The sequence below is a fragment of the Globicephala melas genome, chromosome 5 (genome assembly GCF_963455315.2).
Source record: "Globicephala melas chromosome 5, mGloMel1.2, whole genome shotgun sequence".
Classification (NCBI taxonomy): Eukaryota; Metazoa; Chordata; class Mammalia; order Artiodactyla; family Delphinidae; genus Globicephala; species Globicephala melas.
In genome coordinates, this window is record NC_083318.1 from 75,193,784 (window position 1) to 75,213,100 (window position 19,317).

Here is a 19,317-nt window from a genome sequence, read left to right on the forward strand (position 1 = left end):
GAGCCAGTACTATGGATAGGGTAGGTGTTATTCCGAGTGTCACCCCATCCCAAGAGCCACTGCCTGCCCTTTGAGTCTTTTAAATAAGTCCACCTCACTCACCTTGAACTCTGAATATTCACAACAGCCCATCCCCTGGAGTGGTCAGAAGGGAATTACTAACCTTATCCTTGACTAATAGAAATTTGCAAAATGATGTCATACTTCAATTTTCTCACTTTGGAGGTTAAGGCTGTTGGGAACACAACAAGGTTCTGAAGAAGTTGCAAGGGACAATCACGATACTTCCTACACCACAGTATTTCTACTACTTTAGCTTTTTCCTATCTTTATTTATTTATTACCTATATAACTTTTATTTGCACCATTACTTTTTGTCCTATTCAGTTCATTGGTCTCTCCTCCCAGTGAAAGATTTTACTATTGTACTCCTTTCCTGAGCACTAAGAAAATTCCATGTGAATACACAGGGAAAGGGATGTTAAGCAGACATGGTGGAGTATAGTATCCTGAGGTTTTGGAAGTCCATGATCTAATTCAGGGTTTCTCAGCCTTGGCACTGTTGACATTTTAGGTTAGATAATTCTTGGTTGTGGAGGTAGTCCTGTGCATTGTAGAATGTTTGGCAGCATCTCTGGCCTCTACCCACTAGATGCTCATAGTAGCACCTACCAACCAGTTGTGACAACTAAAGATGTCTCCAGAAACTGCCAAATGTTTCCTAGAGGAAAAATCACTCACAATTGAGAACTGTTGGTTTAACTATATAATTTCTTTCTTATATCCTTTAACCTGTATCCTCTAATACAGCAGTTAAATGGTTAAATATTTTAAAAATTCTTAATGTTCTGCATCTTTCTTTTGTATTGTATTATGGTCTCTGAAAATCCATGTCTTACATGTCAAAAGTGGAATAGTGGACTGATACCTGGTTTGATGTGCCACATTGTTATTATAGCCCTGAATGTAGTAACTAGGAACCAATGTGTTTGAAAAGTGAGGGAAAAAACAGCACCTGTCAAAAGTGGTGCCTGATTGCTGCTGATTTCTGAGGCCCATGAGACAAAAAGTCCATTAGAGCTAGAGAACTCTAACATAAGCATAAATCCTCTAGAACTCTTTCAATATTTTAAGGGTGTGTAATTTGGTATTCCTTGCCCTGCAAAATTAAAAGACAGTAGACCTACACTTGATTTATGTAAATTTGAATATTTATAGTGTGTGTATTCATGTCCTTGGCAAGACTATAATATGTCAAGAAAAAGACCCCAGTTATATGTTCTACACAGATTTAATTTTTGGCTTCTGAGAACTTCTAGTGCTACTAGATCAAATCAAAGAGAACTTGCTCAAGCCTTTATACAACTCTTCATTATGCTTATTTGGAATAAAGCAGACATCATTTAGAATATGCAGACACTGAACAATGATATCTATATTTACAAAAATACACAACCATATTCTGTAGTTAATTGTTTATCTAGAAAAACTCAGTTGGATAAGGCAATATGCACTATTCTCCCACTATCAAAGTTGCTCTTGTAAGTCAGGCACCTGCATTTAAATTAGTAGCCCTGGTTTTGGCATTGGGACATCCAACTCAAGATGGAGCACCTATTAAGTTTACCCCTCATCTTCTGCATCTTTTGTCACAGAAATTGTTTTTTTTGCTTTGTTTTCAACTTCTTGATTAATAATGATACAAAATTGTTTTTAGCATCTTTGCATGCATACTGAAGGAAAAGATCACTAGAAACGGATTTCCAAGTTCCATCGAAATAGTCATAGCAAAACATATGGAGAAAAAACCTTAGTGTTTCCAGTTAGGCCAAAAAAGGAAAAGATAAATAGTTTTCTTAAAATATCAAAGTCAATATTTAATTATGGCTAGGGATAATAATGCCCAATGTCAGTGTCAGTCTGTTCAGACGTACAGCGACTCAGCAAAGCAATTTTGACCCTTTCTATTTGTGTAGCATCTTTCAACTTGACTTTCAGGAGTCCACTGCCATTTCTCACTGTCTGGGCTCTGCAGGGCGCAACTCCTTCTGGAGTCCAGGTCGTTCCCGTGAGTCTCTGACTCATCCAGGTACCAGGGGCCAGACTTGCATCCCGTGGGGTGGTGACTTACGGTCCCCGGTTCTTGCCCCACGTGAGCCTCCCTGGGAGCTCACCACAGTAACCTCCGACGCCACGGGTTCAGCCGGGACATCCCTGCAGTGGTAGGGAGGGCACTGACCAATCCCACGCCCTTCCCTGTGCCTGGCTCCGGTTTTTGGGCCCCCCCCCCGTACTTCCCCGGGAAGGGAGCCGTCCGGCGCCTGTCTTTCCTGGAGGGCGCGAAAGGGAACTCGGGGCTCCCCGCGCCCCGCAGCAGGGCCCGGCGGTCCACGCGCGAAGCCAGGCGGGGCCGCGGCGCGGGTCCGAGCGCCCGAGGCGCGGGCGGAGCATGTGACCACGCCGCGCGGGGCCGGGAGCGCAGTGCCGCGCGCTGGCGGCGGCGGGGAGAGCAATGGAGGCCGCGGCCGCCTGAGAGGCGGGTGCGCTGCCGGTGCTGCTGAGGAGTCTGCTGGTGCTGCGGCAGCGCCGCGGGCTGTGCATCCGCGCCCGCCGCCCGCGCGGGACCGCCCGTCGCCGTCCAGCCCCTCTGCCAGCCCCGGCTCCAGGCGGGGACCGCAGGTGAGCGCCCTCCCGGCCCGGGGCCAGAGCCAGACAATGGGTGCAGCGGGCGGGCTTCTCCCTTCCCCTCGCGACCCGCGGGCCAGGCCCCCGCGGCGTCCCGGGGTCCCCGACCTTGCCTTTGCCCTGGGGGCGTGGGCTCGGCGTGGCGGGCCGTGGACTTTGGGGCGGTGTCCCCGCGCGTTCTGCGCGGACCCTCCCTGAGGCACCCGCTCGTGGTGTGCGCCGCTTTAGATCCCACCCGAGGAACCTGCGGACCGGCTGTGCCCCCGGGAACTTGCAGAGAGCGTGGGACATTCTAATTCCCTCTGTCCTTCCCGCGCCGCAGCAGCCTGTCCCGGGGTCCCCGGCTCGGGTCCCGACTGTGGCGGGGGTCAAAGCGAGACCTCGCCGTCTGGGATCTCGGACGCTGACCTGGCTCAGCCCTCTCCCCGGGCCTGAACTGCATTGCTTTGTTTAACCTCTGCCGAGCCATTTCGCACGAACTCTTGTTGCTCCAATTCTGATGAGCCACCAGTTTGATGGCTGAGGCAAGACAAAGGTTTTCCCTGTTTACAAGGGCTGGAATCGGGAGACTGCACGCTGCCAGTGGTGTAAAATGTGTTTTCCTTATCTCCTGCCAGAGGTTTTTCTGGTTCTATAACCCTCCTTTCTTGCAGAGCTCTGTAGTGGCGAGATTGGACCTCCTAACCCTACCGAGACGGTGGGTGGGGTATGGCTTTTATTCCGGCTTATCAGTAAACAGAAGGGCAGACGGCTACATTTGAGATAGTCTCAGAATAGAGGCATCGTAATCATCTTCTGAATTTTGCATTTTCAGAGAAAATATATATATTTAAAGACACAGTGATTCAGTGAATGGGCGGGGTGGCAGGGGGCAGAAAACCTAGTAACTACCACCGTGTGTTGTGAAATTTTAATATGGTTTTAAGAATAATGGCCCGGAAACTGATCTGGTGTAGGTGAGGGAGTGCGTGTGTGTTGGGGGTGGTGGTGATGGAGAGGGAGTGGTTAGAATACAAAGGATAAGGCAATTTTAGTAAAGGCTTCTTAGTATCATGTAGCAAATTTTCAGTTCATCAAGTTGTCATTAAATCATCGTTTCCCTGTAAAAATCACCTGTAGTAGTTGTTGAATTATATATAAAAAGGCTAACAATTATTTGGTGTTGTATGTGACTCAGGAATCTGAAAACAACAATTTTGAGTAATTTTAAAAAGTCAACAAAGGAAAGACACTTCCACTACTCCCTCCTTTATGCTATGAGAAAACTGAATCCTAGTTCAATATATTCAACAGAAAATTAACTGTAAGAAAAAAAGATTTCAAAGGCAGGTTTTTTAAGAAACATTTTGAAAAATGCATCTTATGTAGGCGATATGGTTGCGTTACTTCAGCTCAGACATGTGAAGGGAGGAAAATCAGGCTACTAGATTGCCCCTTTCCAGAATTAAAAGGTAGCTTCTTCAAATCCAATATTCAGAAATGGGGAAACTTTCACTTTAAAGACTTAGCAGTCATTTAGCACTGAATTTGGAGTCAGGAAGATAATAATACTGACTTGACACACTTAGGCAATTGGTGTGAGAAACAAAAGCTTCCACATGGTTCTTTCCAAAAACTGTAAAGCACTGTAATAAATATAAGTTATTATATTATACAGCTAGGTGAAGAAGCTGTATTTTACAGTTTTCTCTTACACAATTTTGGGAAAATTACTTGAAATTAATATGAACTTCTCCAGGGTAAGGGACAGTCTGGTATATACTAAGTGTTCAATAAATAGTTGCAGAAAGAATGAATTAATGAAAAATAAAATGCAAATGGATAAAATATGCATACAGATCGAATTGGTTTACTTCTTTTAGTTTAATGAACATTTACTGAAGTCCTACTGTGTGCCAAGAACTGTACAGACTGTTTCCACACACAGTTTATAATAAAAGCCTGGTGACCTTCCTTTTTTGATCATGTGTGATGTATGTTTCTATGAAGACTGGGGCCCCTTGGGTCATGTTAATGATCATCTCATGTAACTGAGTAGCACAATAGAACATTTCACTTGTTATATGTACAAATACTTTCTCACAATGGCCTGTGGGGAGGCAGGGCAGATACTATCATTCCCGTTTTGTAGGTGAGGAAATCCAGACACAGCGAGATTAAATGACTTGCCAACTCCTCGCCACTGAAGCAACAATGCCAGGGACAGAAGCTCGACCTCACGCCTGGTGCTTTCATCTCTGAATCACACTGTCTTCTCCAAGATACGCTGCACCTCCAGAAATCTCTCTTGAATTAGGCCTTATTAAAGTCTACCTTTTGAATAACTTTCACATAAGGAAAAGTTATATCTTATAACCCACTACTTAGTGAAGTGGTTAAATGTGCGAGTTCTGGAGACAGGTGACTAAACTTGAACTCTGGATTTACCAGCCACTAGTTCTGCATCTTTGGCAAGTGACTTAATCTCTCTAAGTCTCAGTTTTCTCATCTGTAAAATGGTGAAAGTAATAGTACCTACCTACCTTACAGGATTTGGGGGAGGATCAAATGAAACAATGTGCTTAGCATAATGCTTAGCACAGTGTCTAGTAGAAACTAAGCATTCAGTGTCAGCTAATTACTTTTATTCTCATTATTGTAACGAAGCAGTGGCTTTTAAACTTTTTTGGGGGGCACAATAAGAGATGAGTTTTACTTTGCCATCCAGCATACAGATACATTACAAGTGTGTTTAATTTAAAAAAATTCATTAATCAGTGCTCAGACTTCCTATGTGCAATGCATTCTTATATTTTTCATTCTGTTTTATTTAGAAATGCTGGTTGAGATACACTAAATAATTTCATATCCCGTTAATGCACCAGGACCTGCAATTTGAAAAGCACTAATGTAAAGGATAATCAGGTTAATGAGTGCCTTAAAGAAAAATCTGTTATTGAATCTTTGTTTTTCCCTAATGATTTCAGCATCATTTCCCTAAAATAGGGAAAATAAAATAGGGAAATAAAATCATTTCCCTAATGATTTACAGCATCTTTTGGAATTTGAATATTAAATTACACTGAAAATAGGTTTTTAAACATTCTTAGTAATTATAACCACATATTGAGTATTTATTACCATCTAGGTACGGTGCTAAGCAGTCTATTTTTGTATGTTATCTAATTTAGTGCTCATGACAGCCTTGTAAGAAGGTCTTCTGTTTCCATTTGGTAATTGAAATTAAGACTCAAAGTGGTTTTAGGAACTTGCACAAGGTCACAAAGTTAGTGAGAGTTGAAGCAAGAATTGTTCTGTTTGACCCCAAAGCTCTATGCTCTTTCAGCCTCAACACTGTGTTCTGAGGTTCTCTCACAGTGATTTCTGAAGACATATCATTCCTTCTTTTGCATAAATTTGAATGGTAATATTGAGAACTTACCGGTTGTGGTGCATCTTTTGTAGTTTCCTTTGAAAGGACCCGTTTGAAGAAAATCTTCAAGTTAGTAAAGTAAGAAAGTATACTGCATAGACTAGTACTTCATTTTGACTTTGGCTGGTCTTTGATGTAAACCTGATGTAAACATTCTCAGGTTTTTATGACAGAGTCACTCAATTGGTCAGTTTTATTGTGTACCCAAAGGTTTAATACATGTCTCTTCAGAAGAGACATGAAATAGCTGTGTCACTGTAAAAAGATTTCATTACAAATGAATGTCGGCTTTTGTTAAGGCACAAAATGAAGACTTAAGAGCTACAAGAATACTTTATAGTATATTGATTTGTTTCAAACTCACCAGGCAGTGAAAGTATTTATTTTGTAAAGTACTTGTAAGAAACCACCACTAACTGTACTATTTTTTGTTTTTCACTTCCTTGCAAATGTTTCTTAAATTTTTAGCAGTGTTTTAATTTTAAGTTTTTGGTAGTTCTGGGACTTTCCTCCCCTTTTAAAAATATTGTGAAAAAAATATTGTGAGAAAGAATTTAGGCAATATATTTTATAAAGAGTACTTTGAAACACAAATAGATAATTTTACATGACAATGGAAAGGCAAATTTCACTGTTTCTTTCACACTTATGTCTGACAGATTCAGCCTTTTTCAGTGTCTGGTTGAACGCGTAGGAGTGTATCTTATAAATACCAGGTGCTTAAAGATATATAAATACGCTTTTGCTTTTGCATTATAGCTTCCGTGTGTATGGAGCTTTGAACTTTCACCGGTATGTTTAACTAGTTTATTTGTTGAATTAAGGTTGGTATTTTCAAAACTGACGATTTTTAAAAATCAGAGTTTGTGTAGATCATGATGCTATATTAGACAAAGATCAGCAGTTTCATGGTTTATGTGAAACCACATATTTTTCATAAACCATCATTTTCTGTTAAGATTAGATAAAAGTGAGTATATTGTTTCATTTATTGTTGGACATCAGATTTTATCCTTAGATGAGCCCTCAAAAACTTCACCAGCTCTTCCAGATGTTTGTAGAATTTTTCAAATAGTATTCTTTGAGGCTTGCGTGGAAATTTTAATAAACTTCCTTCTGAAACTGGTAATATTTTAAAAATGTGTCTTTGAGGAAAAGATACAGAAGCTGCATCCCTGAAACACTTTGGGAAATATTTAAATTGGCAGCAAGTACTCAGCTCACTAGAGACAGGTTTTTAGAGTAGAATTTAGAGCTGATACCAGCTGCTAAGAATTATTCTCATTAACAAGAAAGGAGGGAGCACTTGTAAAAAAGGTGTTGGGCTTTTTACCAGGGAGAGTAGGAATAAGCCACCCAGAGGTCCACGGGCCTGTCTCCACTCCCCTGGTCAGGGATTGGCTGGCACTAATAGGGGAGAAGGGGAGCAGGCGGGGGCAACAGAGAAACTCAGTTATTGTTTAAATCAGGGATAAGCCGGATTCAACAAATAATCTGTGAAAGTTCTTGTATGTAATTGTTAACCCACACTTTCCCAACTTGGGAGAAAAAAAAGGAAAGTCCATGGCCCCAAGATCATGGTTTTTGGAAGAGGAAACATCAGGACCCCATTGTCAAAGCCATTTGTGATCTCAGGCCAGCGCCACTGCTGGAGTTCTTAGGGAAGCCTGCGACGGATTCAGCAGAACTGTTAAGACACTGCCGATGAATTCCAGCTGCCCTCAATGATTGCATTCCAGCTTTTCTTCATTTTGAAAAGTTCTTAATAGATATAGAGTGACTTTTTCTCTACCAGAGTATTATTGTGACAGATGCAGTGGGCTTGTTTGGCACTACTTAGGATGCAGCTGCCCAGGCATGTTTGTGATGGGTTAACTGTTTTCTAGAGTTAATGAGGTCAGGGTCACAGGTTCAATTCCCGGGAAGGCCAGTTAGCTTTGCTTTGTTCTCTGATCTCATATTGTGCTCTTAACGCAGACCAGCCATCTGGCGAAGGCAGATCATTGATCACAAAGGGACTAATAAGCAAGACCGGTGTGGGAGGAGTAGCATGAATCTTCCTCAGTGGATGTTGAGTAATTAGAGAAACAATTCCAAAAGCACGTGCACGTTTGGTGTTTCCTGGCATTATCTTAATATGTGGAAGATAACATGGTTGTCCCATAATTTTCTTTGTCATTTCTGTTGAACTCCCATTTTAACAGTTGTTTTTTCTAGTTCTGAGGTTTTAGAAGTCTCATTTATTTATCAGTTATACATTGTCTTGAATGTTAGCTTTCCTTATAGGTTTGTAGGACAGTGGCTCTGTTAGTGAGAACAGGGTAAGTCTGACAGTAATAGATTAGACGACCTAGTCAGTTGTTTACAAATCCAACCCCATTTGAATTAAAAAAATAAAAGTTAAAAAAAGCAAAACACCATTTTTGAATGAGAATGAATAGACTGAGAATATTCGGAAAACACTTTATAGTTTTTTTTAAGCATACCTTCATCTCCAAATCTCTTATTCTCTTTATTAAAATTACTTCTAGTGTCGAGAGAAATATCCAAGATCATCTAGACCAGTGCTGTCTCATACAGTAACTGGTTCCCCATGTGGTTATTGAGCATTTGAAATGTGGCCTGTCCAAATTGGGAGGAGCCCTACGTTTGAAATACACACTGGATTTCAAACTCTTGGTATAAAAAAATGTACAATATATCATTGATAATTTAAAAATATAACATGTTGAAATAATGTTTTAGCTATGTTAGATTGACTAAAACATTATTAAAGTTAATTTTACCTTTTTTTTCTTTTACTTTTTAAAATGTACCTACTAGAAAAATAAAAGCTACATATGCGGCTTGCATTATATTTCTATTGGGTGGTGTTGTTCTAGACCAACCCTTCATTTTACAGATGAGAAGGCTAAGTTCAGAGGTTAAGTAACTGAGCTGAGTTCTTTCCATTGCCTGTAATCTCTCCCTGCTAATAGGTTAGGTGTTCAGGAAGATGGGAACCCTTTGAACCATTAAAAGACCATTTAGTGCATGGCAATTATCATATGTTGCAAGATCTGTGCCTGAGTCACTGCATATTAGGTATTATGCCAGGTGTGTGTGTGTGTGTGTGTGTGTGTGTGTGCATGCGCGTGCGTGTGTAGGAGGGGGGCTTTGTTTTGTTTATGGTGTTGATTTTTAGGCTCAGTTCTACCTTCCTATTATAGGCCAGAAGCCCTATGGCTTTATTTAGTTATGAGAAAAGCACATTAAATTATTAGACATTAACAGTTGTAACTCTGGAATAAATATGGTGCTCAATTGAGTGAATACTTTAATATACATTGTGAAGATTTCAGACAGTTTTGAATGACGCTTGAGGACAAAGCAGCAAGATTTAAAGGCTGTATTCCTTTTGGAGGGAGGAGAGCTGAAGTGAAGAGAGATTGCTTAGCCGGTGTTCCACAGGAAGAGCTTATGAGCTGTTAGTGACTATCTCTTAACCATGGATGTGACTGATGTTCCAGTCAAAGAAGAAATAGCCAGGATCAGGTGGTGCGAAAGCCGTGGCCCCCAGTGGGGGCTTCTTGTCAATTTTGTGACATAATAGTCTTTAATTGGCAAAGATAGAAAGGAAGAAAACCTCAGGACCAAATTTGTTATTTTTAGTTGAGATTTTTGTTTTCCTAATCCACATAGGCAGCTCAGATTAACATCTTAAAGATGTTTTCATTATGCAGCTCAGATCTAGTCTGTCGTTTTCTCCCCCTTGCCCATACAGAGTTGTAAGTTACTATCAGTTTGTTATCAGTGACAACTCAAGAGCAGCAACTTTGTCAGGCAACCTCTTTACACTTCAATTACTCTCATCATCCCTACTAGCTAGTAATGTGCACGAACTTATCCTTTTACTAGGGGCAGTGTGGAGGTTGAGAGAAGATAGGCAATTACTTCCAGAAGGGTGGCTTATAAAAATATATCAAGAGATCATTTTTCTATGCTTTTTGTCTGTTGCAAACAGCCGAAGTTGATCGGAGGAACAAAACAAGATAGCAGTCTTAAATGCTTACCTTGGAGTAGGCCAGAAATAAGTAACTGTGTCCTGCGGTATGAAGCTTAATGAAAAGTACCATGACCATCCACATCCCATGCAGCCTGAGTCATCGTAAATCCAGTTTATCTCACGTCAGCAGACGTGTGTTGAGTGCTGCGAACCGTGGGCTGGGCACCATGGACATAGCGTGAAAAGAACAAAGATTAGGGAAGTACAGGTCACTTGAATGAGAACTTTTCTTGTAGTTTCTAGCTTGAGAAAAGAATGTAGCGTTTTTACATTGCTGCAGAATGAATGAATGCATTATGATTTATGTCATACAATTCACTAGTTGATTTCATGTGCTGTCACGTCCCATTTCTAGTTGTAACCGATTTTTTTTTTTTTAATTTGGGTCATTGGGACAGTCAGTTGGGGTGCTGGGAGGCTTGTTGTCATGTTGGGAATCATATTGCATATGGAAAGGTAGCATATGTCCCCTGTATTTCTCCTTCTTTCCCTGATCCAGCTGTTCATACCAGGCACTGTGGAGTTGCTAGTGAATATAAAAATGAAGAATTCACAGTCTAGTAAAGAAGAAAGACAAGAATGTAAAATGTGCTGTGATAGAAGGTCCAAGTGCTATGGTGACTCAGAAGAAGGAGTGACTGTTCTGGGGAAGGAGGATAGAATGAAGAAAGATAAGGAGGTTGCTTACAGAGGAAGTGATAGTTGAGCTGAGTCTTGAAGGGTGGGTAGAATTTTGACAGATCGAGAGGAGATGGAAAGGTATTCCAGAGGTAGGGAACAGAGTGAGCAAAGATATGGCAAGCATGAGGGCATGGTATACTGAGGTGGCAGGAACATTCAGGCATGGTAGGGAGTGGCAGGAGAGAAGACTAGAGGAAGGGGATCAGGCAAAATTTGGAGAGATTTGAAAGGCTGAAGCATACTGACAATTTTTAGGAGCTATCAAAAGCAGGGCGTGGCATAATTGTATCTACTTTGGAAGGATGACTGGGAGTTAAGCTTGGCTCTGAGGCCACCTTTCCCTCTAATTAGTCTAGTGACCATGGGCAAGTCACTTTACTCCTCTGGGCCTCGAATAATCTCGTGTATAAAACAAAAGGGTGGGCCTTCCCTGGTGGCGCAGTGGTTGAGAGTCCGCCTGCCGATGCAGGGGACGCCGGTTCGTGTCCCGGTCTGGGAAGATCCCACATGCCGCGGAGTCTGCGCGTCCGGAGCTTGTGCTCCGCAACGGGAGAGGCCACAGCAGTGAGAGGCCCTCGTACTGTAAAACAAAAAAAACAAAACAAAAAAAACCCAAAAGGGTGTGGCGAGAGTTATCCGGTCAATCAGTAAACAAAGACGGGACTTACCAAGGGCCTGGTCTGTGCTAGGTGCTACTTTTGGTGCTGGGATACAAAAGCAGACATACAGCCAGGGCTCCTGTGCTGTGAAGATGATATTCTGGTGGGAGAGAGGGACAAGAAACAGTATATAGTATATAACATATAGTATATAGTATATAGCACGGTGTCATGTCGTGATAAGTGCTGTAAGGAAAGTCAAGCTGAGCGAGTGGAGTGAGAAGTTTCCACAGAGCAGCCCAGAAAACTTTGGATGAAGTGAAAGAAGCCATGGGACTCTTTGGAATCTCTTCCAGATCTCAAATCATAGGTATAATTAAGTGAAAAGCTATGGGAGTTCAATCTCTTCAATATTGATTAAAGTCAGTTTCCAAATAGATGTTGTTCTTACAGTTTCCATTAGGTCCACTGGTATGGCTGTCGATGGACAGACTCTTTTTAGTGCTCCATCTTTGAAAGTACAGCATAGTCGACTAAGTACAGCATAATCGCATTTTAGAAAACAATTTCTTCAGTGTTTTGGAAAAATGCCCCATGCATGGGTAATTCTGCACGTTATCCCTCAGCGCATTACCCATCTCAAAGCTTATGGCTTATGAAAGGGGAAGATGCTCCTGTTTAAGCCACTAGATTTAGGGTGGTTGTTCAGTATATTGAATGGCTCTTCTATTGTAATATAAATTAAAATTAAGTGGGAGCCCTGGGAAAGCTCTGTTTTAATTAGAGTTGGAATGCATCTTAGGAGACCATTTCTGCCAGTTATAATCGTAACAGTGGCATGATTTTTTAAAAGAATCCTTAATAAGCTGAGTCTTTCCTGAGGTCTTAAAGTTTATTTTATAGATGATTCTTGTCAAATCAAGTGAAAGGCAGAAGAATACAAACATTCTTCTTTGGCCCTAAACCTTTTTCTTGGAGATGTGAAACAGCTGAGCAGTAATCTGCAGAAGAGCATGCTTAAAACTGGCTTGTTGTTGAACATGAGCTATGAGCTTGGGAAATCTGGACTTACTATTTAGTGAGGACTATTCACGTAGAGTTGGGTTTTTTTTTCCTCACATAGAGTTTTTTTTTTTTTCTTTTTGCGGTACGTGGGCCTCTCACCATTGCGGCCCCTCCCTCTGCGGAGCACAGGCTCTGGACGCGCAGGCCCAGCGGCCATGGCCCACGGGCCCAGCCGCTCTGCGGCACGTGGGATCCTCCCAGACCGGGGCACGAACCTGCGTCCCCTGCATCGGCAGGTGGACCCCCAACCACTGTGCCACCAGGGAATCCCCCTCACATAGAGTTTTAAATTGATTTCCCACAAATTATGTCTGCAGTGTTGGGAAGCTAGAGTGGTAGACTGTACTTTCAGAGATGGTGTAAGATGTGATCCCTGGCCTCCGCTGGCATGGAATCCAGGCTGTTGCTTTGTCTCCTTGCCTAGTAGTTCACAGCCAGTGAGACTGGCCCCACCTGAATTATTTAACTCATCCTTTAAGATAATTACAAGGAGTTGTTCTAGAACTAAATGACTTACAAATTTGGGGCTTGCATATACATTTTTGTCTTTTCTTCATTTTCACTTTTACTGAAGATAGAAATACCTCCTGGTCTTTGGTTCTGCCTGCTAGTTTTTTATAATCCCTGCTCTGGATTACCTCATTCTGCCAGTCTCTGTTGCAATATGATTTATTTTTTTAAAATTAAATTTTCATTATAATTCCCTCATGCATCTGTCTTCCTTAGAATGTTTTGTTGTTTGATATAGCTTAAGAAAGAGAGAGGAAGGCAAGGAAGGAAGGAAAGGAGGGAAAGAAGAAAGGGAGTTCTGTTTGGACACTGTACTAACAGGTCATGTTAGTATTTGATTTGCTCATTATATATGAATTACAATATTCTGCTTTTTTTCCTTCAAATGTTAAAAATATTTTTTATTATGGTAAAATATTTATAATGTATCATTTTCTGTATCATTTTAACCATTCTTAAGTGTACAGTTTATTAGCGTTAAGTACATTCAAAATGTTATGCAAAAAAAAAAAAAGGTTGGGGGGAATTCCCTGGTCCTCCAGTGGTTAGGATTCTGTGCTTCCACTGCCCGGGTCCCAGGTTCCATCCCTGGTCAGGGAACTAAGATCCTGCAAGCTGCACTGTGTGGCCAAAAAACAAAAAACGTCATGCAACTATCACCTTTATCCATTTCCAGAACTTTACATTACAAACAGAAACTCTGTATCTGTTAAACAATAACTCTTCATTCCCCCCATCCGCTGGTAACCTCTATTCTTCTTTCTGTCTCTATGAATTTTCTATGAATTCTAGGTACCTCATAGAAGTGGGATCATACAATATTTGTCCTTTTGTGGCTGACTTATTTCACTTAGAATAATGTTTTCAAGGTTCATTTATGTTGTAGCAAATAGCAGACCTTTATTCCTTTTTATGGCTGAATAAGTTTCTACTGTGTGTGTGTTGTGTGTGTGTGTGTGTGTGTGTGTGTATACATTTAAAAAAATCCATTCATCTGTTGATAGACATTTGGGTTGTTTCCACCTTTTGGTTATTGTGAATAATGCTGCTGTGAACATTGTTATATAGGTATCTGATTGAGTCCCTGCTTTCTATTCTTCTGGATATATAGGTAGGAGTGGAATTGCTGGGTCGTATGGTAATTCATTGTTTAACCTTTTGAGGACCTGCCAAATTGTTTTCCATGGTGACTGTACCATTTTAAATTCCCACCAGCAATGTACAAGGGTTTCAGTTTCTCCACAGCCTCACTGGTGATTTCTTGTTATAACAATTAATATTCCATTGTATGTATATACCACATTTTGTTTATTCATTCATCTGTCAGTGAAACCTTGTGTTACTTCCATGGGTGGTTTTTTTTTTTTTTGGCTGTGCCGTGCGACATGTGGGATCTTAGTTCCCCTACCAGGGATCGAACCTGTGCACCCTGCAGTGGAAGTGCAAAGCCCTGACCACTGGACTGCCAGGGAATTCCCTCCATGTCTTAGCTATAGTAAATAATGCTGCTATGAACAAGGGTGTATAAATATCTCTTTGAGAACCTGCTTTCAGTTCTTTTGGATATATACCCAGAAATGAATTGCTGGATCATATGATAATTCTATTTTTAATTTTTTGAGGAACCACCATACTGTTTTCCAGTGTGGCTATACCATTTTACATTCCTGCCAGCAGTGCACAAGGGTTCCAATTTCTCTACATCCTCTCCAGTACTTATTGTCTTTTGTTTCTTCATAATAGTCATCCTGACAGGTGTGAAGTGATATCTCACTGTGGTTTTGATTTGCATTTCCCTAAGGATTAGTTACGTTGAGCATCTTATCATGTGCTTATTGTCCATTCCTATATCTTCTTTGGAGAAATGTCTATTCAAGTCCTTTGCCCTCTTTTGAATCAGATTGTTTGCTTTTTTTGTTGTCGAGTTTTAGGAGTTCTCTATATATTCCGGATATCAATCCCTTATCAGATATATGATTTGCAGATATTTTCTTCCATTCTGTGGTTGCCTTTTTACTCAGTGGGTAGTGTCTTTTAATGCACAAAATTTTAAAGTTTTCATGAAGTCCAATTGGTCTATTTTTTCTTTTGTTACCTGTGTCTTTGGTGTCATATCCAAGAAATCATTGCCAAATCCAATATTGTGAAGCTTTTGTCCTATGATTTCTTCTCAGAGTTTTATTGTTTTAGGTCTTACATTTTGATCCTTGATTCATTTTGAGTTAATTTTTGTATATGGTGTTAGGCAAGGGTCCAACTTCATTTTTCTGCAGGTGGATATCAAGTTTTTCTAGCACCATTTGTTGAAAAGACTGTTCTTTCCATGGTGTTAGTGCCCTTGTCAAAAATCATTTGACCCTATATGCAAGAGTTTATTTCTGGGCTCTCTGTTGTATTCCATTGGTCTATATGTCTGTCCTTAATGCCAATACTACACTGCTTGGATTACTATAGCTTTGTGGTAAGTTTTGAAATTCAGAAATGTGAATTTCCCAGTTTTGTACTTCTTTTTCAAGATCGTTTTGGCTACTTGGGGCTCCTAGAGATTCCATATGAATTTTAGGATGAGTTTTCCATGTCTGCCAAAAAACATCATTGGGATTTTGATAGGGATTACACTGAGTCTATAGATGGCTTTGAGTAGTATTAACATTTTAACAATATCAGGTCTTCTCATCCATGAACATGGGATGTGTTTCCATTTATTTATGTCTTCTTTAATTTCTTCCAGCAGTGTTCTGCAGTTTTCATTGTGCAAGTCTATACCTCTTTGGTTAAGTTAATTGTGAAATATCTTATTCTTTTTAATGCTAATGTAAATGGAATTGTTTTTGTAATTTCCTTTTCAGATTGTTCATTGTTTGTGTGTAGAAATACAGCTGATTTTTCTGTCTGACTTTGTATCCTGCTGCTTCGCTGAATTCATTTATTAGTTCTAACAGCTTTTTTTGTGGAGTCTTTATGATTTTCTAGATCTATCATTTGTAAACAGATAATTTACATCTTTCTTTCCAATTGGATGCCTTTTTTTCTTTTTCTTGCTTAATTGCTCTGGCTAGAACTTCCAGTACTATGTTGAATAGAAGTGGTGAAAGCAGACATCCTTATGTTCTTGCTGATATTAGGGGGAAAACTTTCAGTCTTTTACCATTGAATATGATGTTTGCTGTGGGCTTTTTTTTTTTTTTTGGCGGTACGCGGGCCTCTCACTGTTGTGGCCTCTCCCGTTGCGGAGCACAGGCTCTGGACGTGCAGGCTCAGTGACCATAGCTCACAGGCGCAGCTGCATTGTGGCATGTGGGATCTTCTTGGACCGGGGCACGAACCCGTGTCCCCTGCATCGGCAGGTGGACTCTCAACCACTGCGCCACCAGGGAAGCCCTGCTGTGGGTTTTTAATATATGGCTTTTATTATGTTGAGGTAGTTTCCTTCTATTTCTTCTATTTCTATTTGGTTGTGTCTTTTTATCATGAAAGGGTGTTAGAGTTTGTCAAATGTTTTTTCTGCATCAGTTGAGATGATCATGTGGTATTTTTCTTTTCTTGCTAGTATTCTATTGTGGATTTTTGCATCAGTGTTCCTAAGAGATACTGGTCTATAGTTTTCTTTTCTTGTAGTATGTTTTGCTTTGGTATCAGCGTTATGTTGGCCTCATAGAATGGGTTAGGAAGCGTTGCCTCCTCTTGAATTTTCTGGAAAAGTTTGAGGTTTGATTGGTATTAGTTCTTCTTTAAATGTTTGGTAGAATTCACCAGTGAAGCTGTCAGTTTTTTGTTTCAAGGAGTTTGTCCATTTCATCTAGGTTATTCAATTTTTTGGCATACAGTTGTTCATAGTACTTTCTTATAATACATTTTATATGTATAGAATCAGTACTAATGACCCCCACTTTCATTTCTGATTTTAGTAATTTGAGTGGTCTCTCTTTTTTTCTTAGTCCAGCTAATGGCTGGACTAATAGTCCAGTCAATATTGTTGATTTTTTTCAAAGAACCAACTTTTGGTTCCATTGATGTTCTCTGCTGTTTTACTATTCTCTATTTTGTTTATCTCTGCTCTCACCTTTATTGTTTCCTTCCTTTTGCTAGTTTTGGGTTTAGTTTGTTCTTTTTCTAGTTCCTTAAGTTATAAAGTTAGGTTGTTGATTTGAGCTCGTTTTTTTTTTTAATTATTCATTTTATTTATTTATTTTTGGCTGCATCGTGTCTTTGTTGTTGTGCACAGGCTTTTCTCTAGTTGCGCTGAGCGGGGGGCTACTCTTCGTCACGGTGTGCGGGCTTCTCATTTCGGTGGCTTCTCTTGTTGTGGAGCATGGGCTCTAGGTGTGCAGGCTTCCGTAGTTGTAGCATGCGGGCTTCAGTAGCTGTGGTTCACGGGCTCTAGAGCGCAGGCTCAGTAGCTGTGGCTCACGGGCTTAGTTGCTCCATGGCACATGGGATCTTCCTGGACCAGAGCTCGAACCCATGTCCCCTGCATTGGCAAGTGGATTCTTAACCACGGAGCCACCAGGGAAGCCCCTGAGCTCTTGTTTTTGTTTTTTTTTTTTTGCAGTACGCGGGCCTCTCACTGCTGTGGCCTCTCCTGTTGCGGAGCACAGGCTCCGGACGCGCAGGCTCAGCGGCCATAGCTCATGGGCCTAGCCGCTCCGCAGCATGTGGGGTCCTCCCGGACCCGGGCACGAACCCGTGTCCCCTGCATCGGCAGGCAGACTCTCAACCACTGCGCCACCAGGGAAGCCCTCTTATTTTTTAATGTAAGTGTTTGTAGCTATAAATTTCCCTCTTAGTGCTGCTTTTGCTGTGTCTCATATATTTTGGTATATTGTTGTTTTCATTTTCATTCATCTCTATTTTCTAATTTCCCTTGTGATTTCTTCTTTGACCCATTGGTTGTTTAAAAGTGTATTGTTTAATTTCCACAATTTTGTTAGTTTTTCACTTTTACTTTTGTTATTGATTTCTAACTTTATTCTGATATGGTCAGAGCAGATACTTTGTATGATACCTATGTTTTAAAATCTTTTGAGACTTAATTTGTGGTCTAACAAATGGTTTATCCTGGAAAATATCCCACATGCACTTGTTGGGTAGAGTGTTCTGTATGTCTGTTAGATCTAGTTGGTTTATTAAGTTGTTTAAGTCCTCTCTTTCCTTATCTATCTTTTGTCTGGTTGTTCTATCCATTATTGTGAGTGGGATATTGAAGTCTCCAACTGCTATTTTAAAACTATCTAGTTCTCCTTTCAATTCTGTCAGTTTTGCTTCATATAATTTGGTGGTCTGTTTTTAGATGCCTAAGTGTTTATGTAATTGTTATATTTCCTTGATGTATTAAACCTTTTATTACTTTATAATATCCTTGTAAACTTTTCCTGATTTAAAATCTATTTTTTCTGATGTTAGTATAGCCACCATATTCTATTTTGGTTACTATTTGCACGGAATATCTTTTTCCCATCCTTTCACTTTTAACCTGTTTGTATCTCTGGATCTCAAATGAATCTCTTATAGACAACATATACAGATCTTCCTTGACTTACAGTGGGGTAATGTCCCAGTAAACCCATCATAAGCTGAAACTATCATAAGTCAAAAATGCATTTAATACACCTAACCTACTGAACATCATACCTAGCCTACCTTAAATGTGCTCAGTCACTCAGTCACTTAGCCTACAGTTGGGCAAAATCATCTGACACAGTCTATTTTATAATAAAGTGTTGAATATTTCATATAATTCATTGACTGTTGAACTATAAGTGAAAAACAGAATGGTTGTAAGTGTATTGGTTGTTTACTTTCATGATTGTATGACTGATTAGGATCTGCAGCTCGCTGCTGCTGCCCATCATCACCAGAGAGTATTGTACTGCATATCACTAGCTCAGGAAAAGAACAAAATTCAAAGTACAGTTTCTACTGAATGCATATTGCTTTAGCACTGTCGTAAATTCAAAGAATTATGAACTGAGCCTTCATAAATAGGGGACCTGTTATTGGGTCATGTGTTTTTATTTACTCTGCGAAGTCTGTGTCTTTTGATTCAGGAGTTTAATTCATTTACGTTTAAAGTGATTACTGATAAGAAGGGACTTCTGTCATTGTGCTGTTTGTCTTCTATTTGCCCTATGATGTTTTTATCCCTTATTTCCTGCATTACTGTCATCTTTGTTTACTTGATTTTTTTTAGGGAAATGTTTAAATTCCTTTCTCATTTCCTTTTGTGTATATTCTATAGTTATTTTCTTTGTGGTTACCATAGGGATTACATTTACCATCCTAAATTTATAATACTCTAATTAGACTTTATATCAGCTTAA

General features: G+C 40.2%; 1 protein-coding gene across 4 annotated transcripts in view; it reads left to right on the top strand.

The window, feature by feature from the left end:
* Window positions 1-2,480: 2,480 nt before the first annotated feature.
* The window catches only part of CRACD (capping protein inhibiting regulator of actin dynamics), a 313,531-nt gene continuing 296,694 nt past the window's right edge, over window positions 2,481-19,317 (top strand). For all 4 annotated transcript variants that reach the window (XM_060299388.1, XM_060299391.1, XM_060299389.1 and 1 more), the window contains exon 1: window positions 2,481-2,679. The gene's annotated coding sequence lies outside the window, so the exon portion shown is untranslated. The remainder of the gene's footprint in view (window positions 2,680-19,317) is intronic.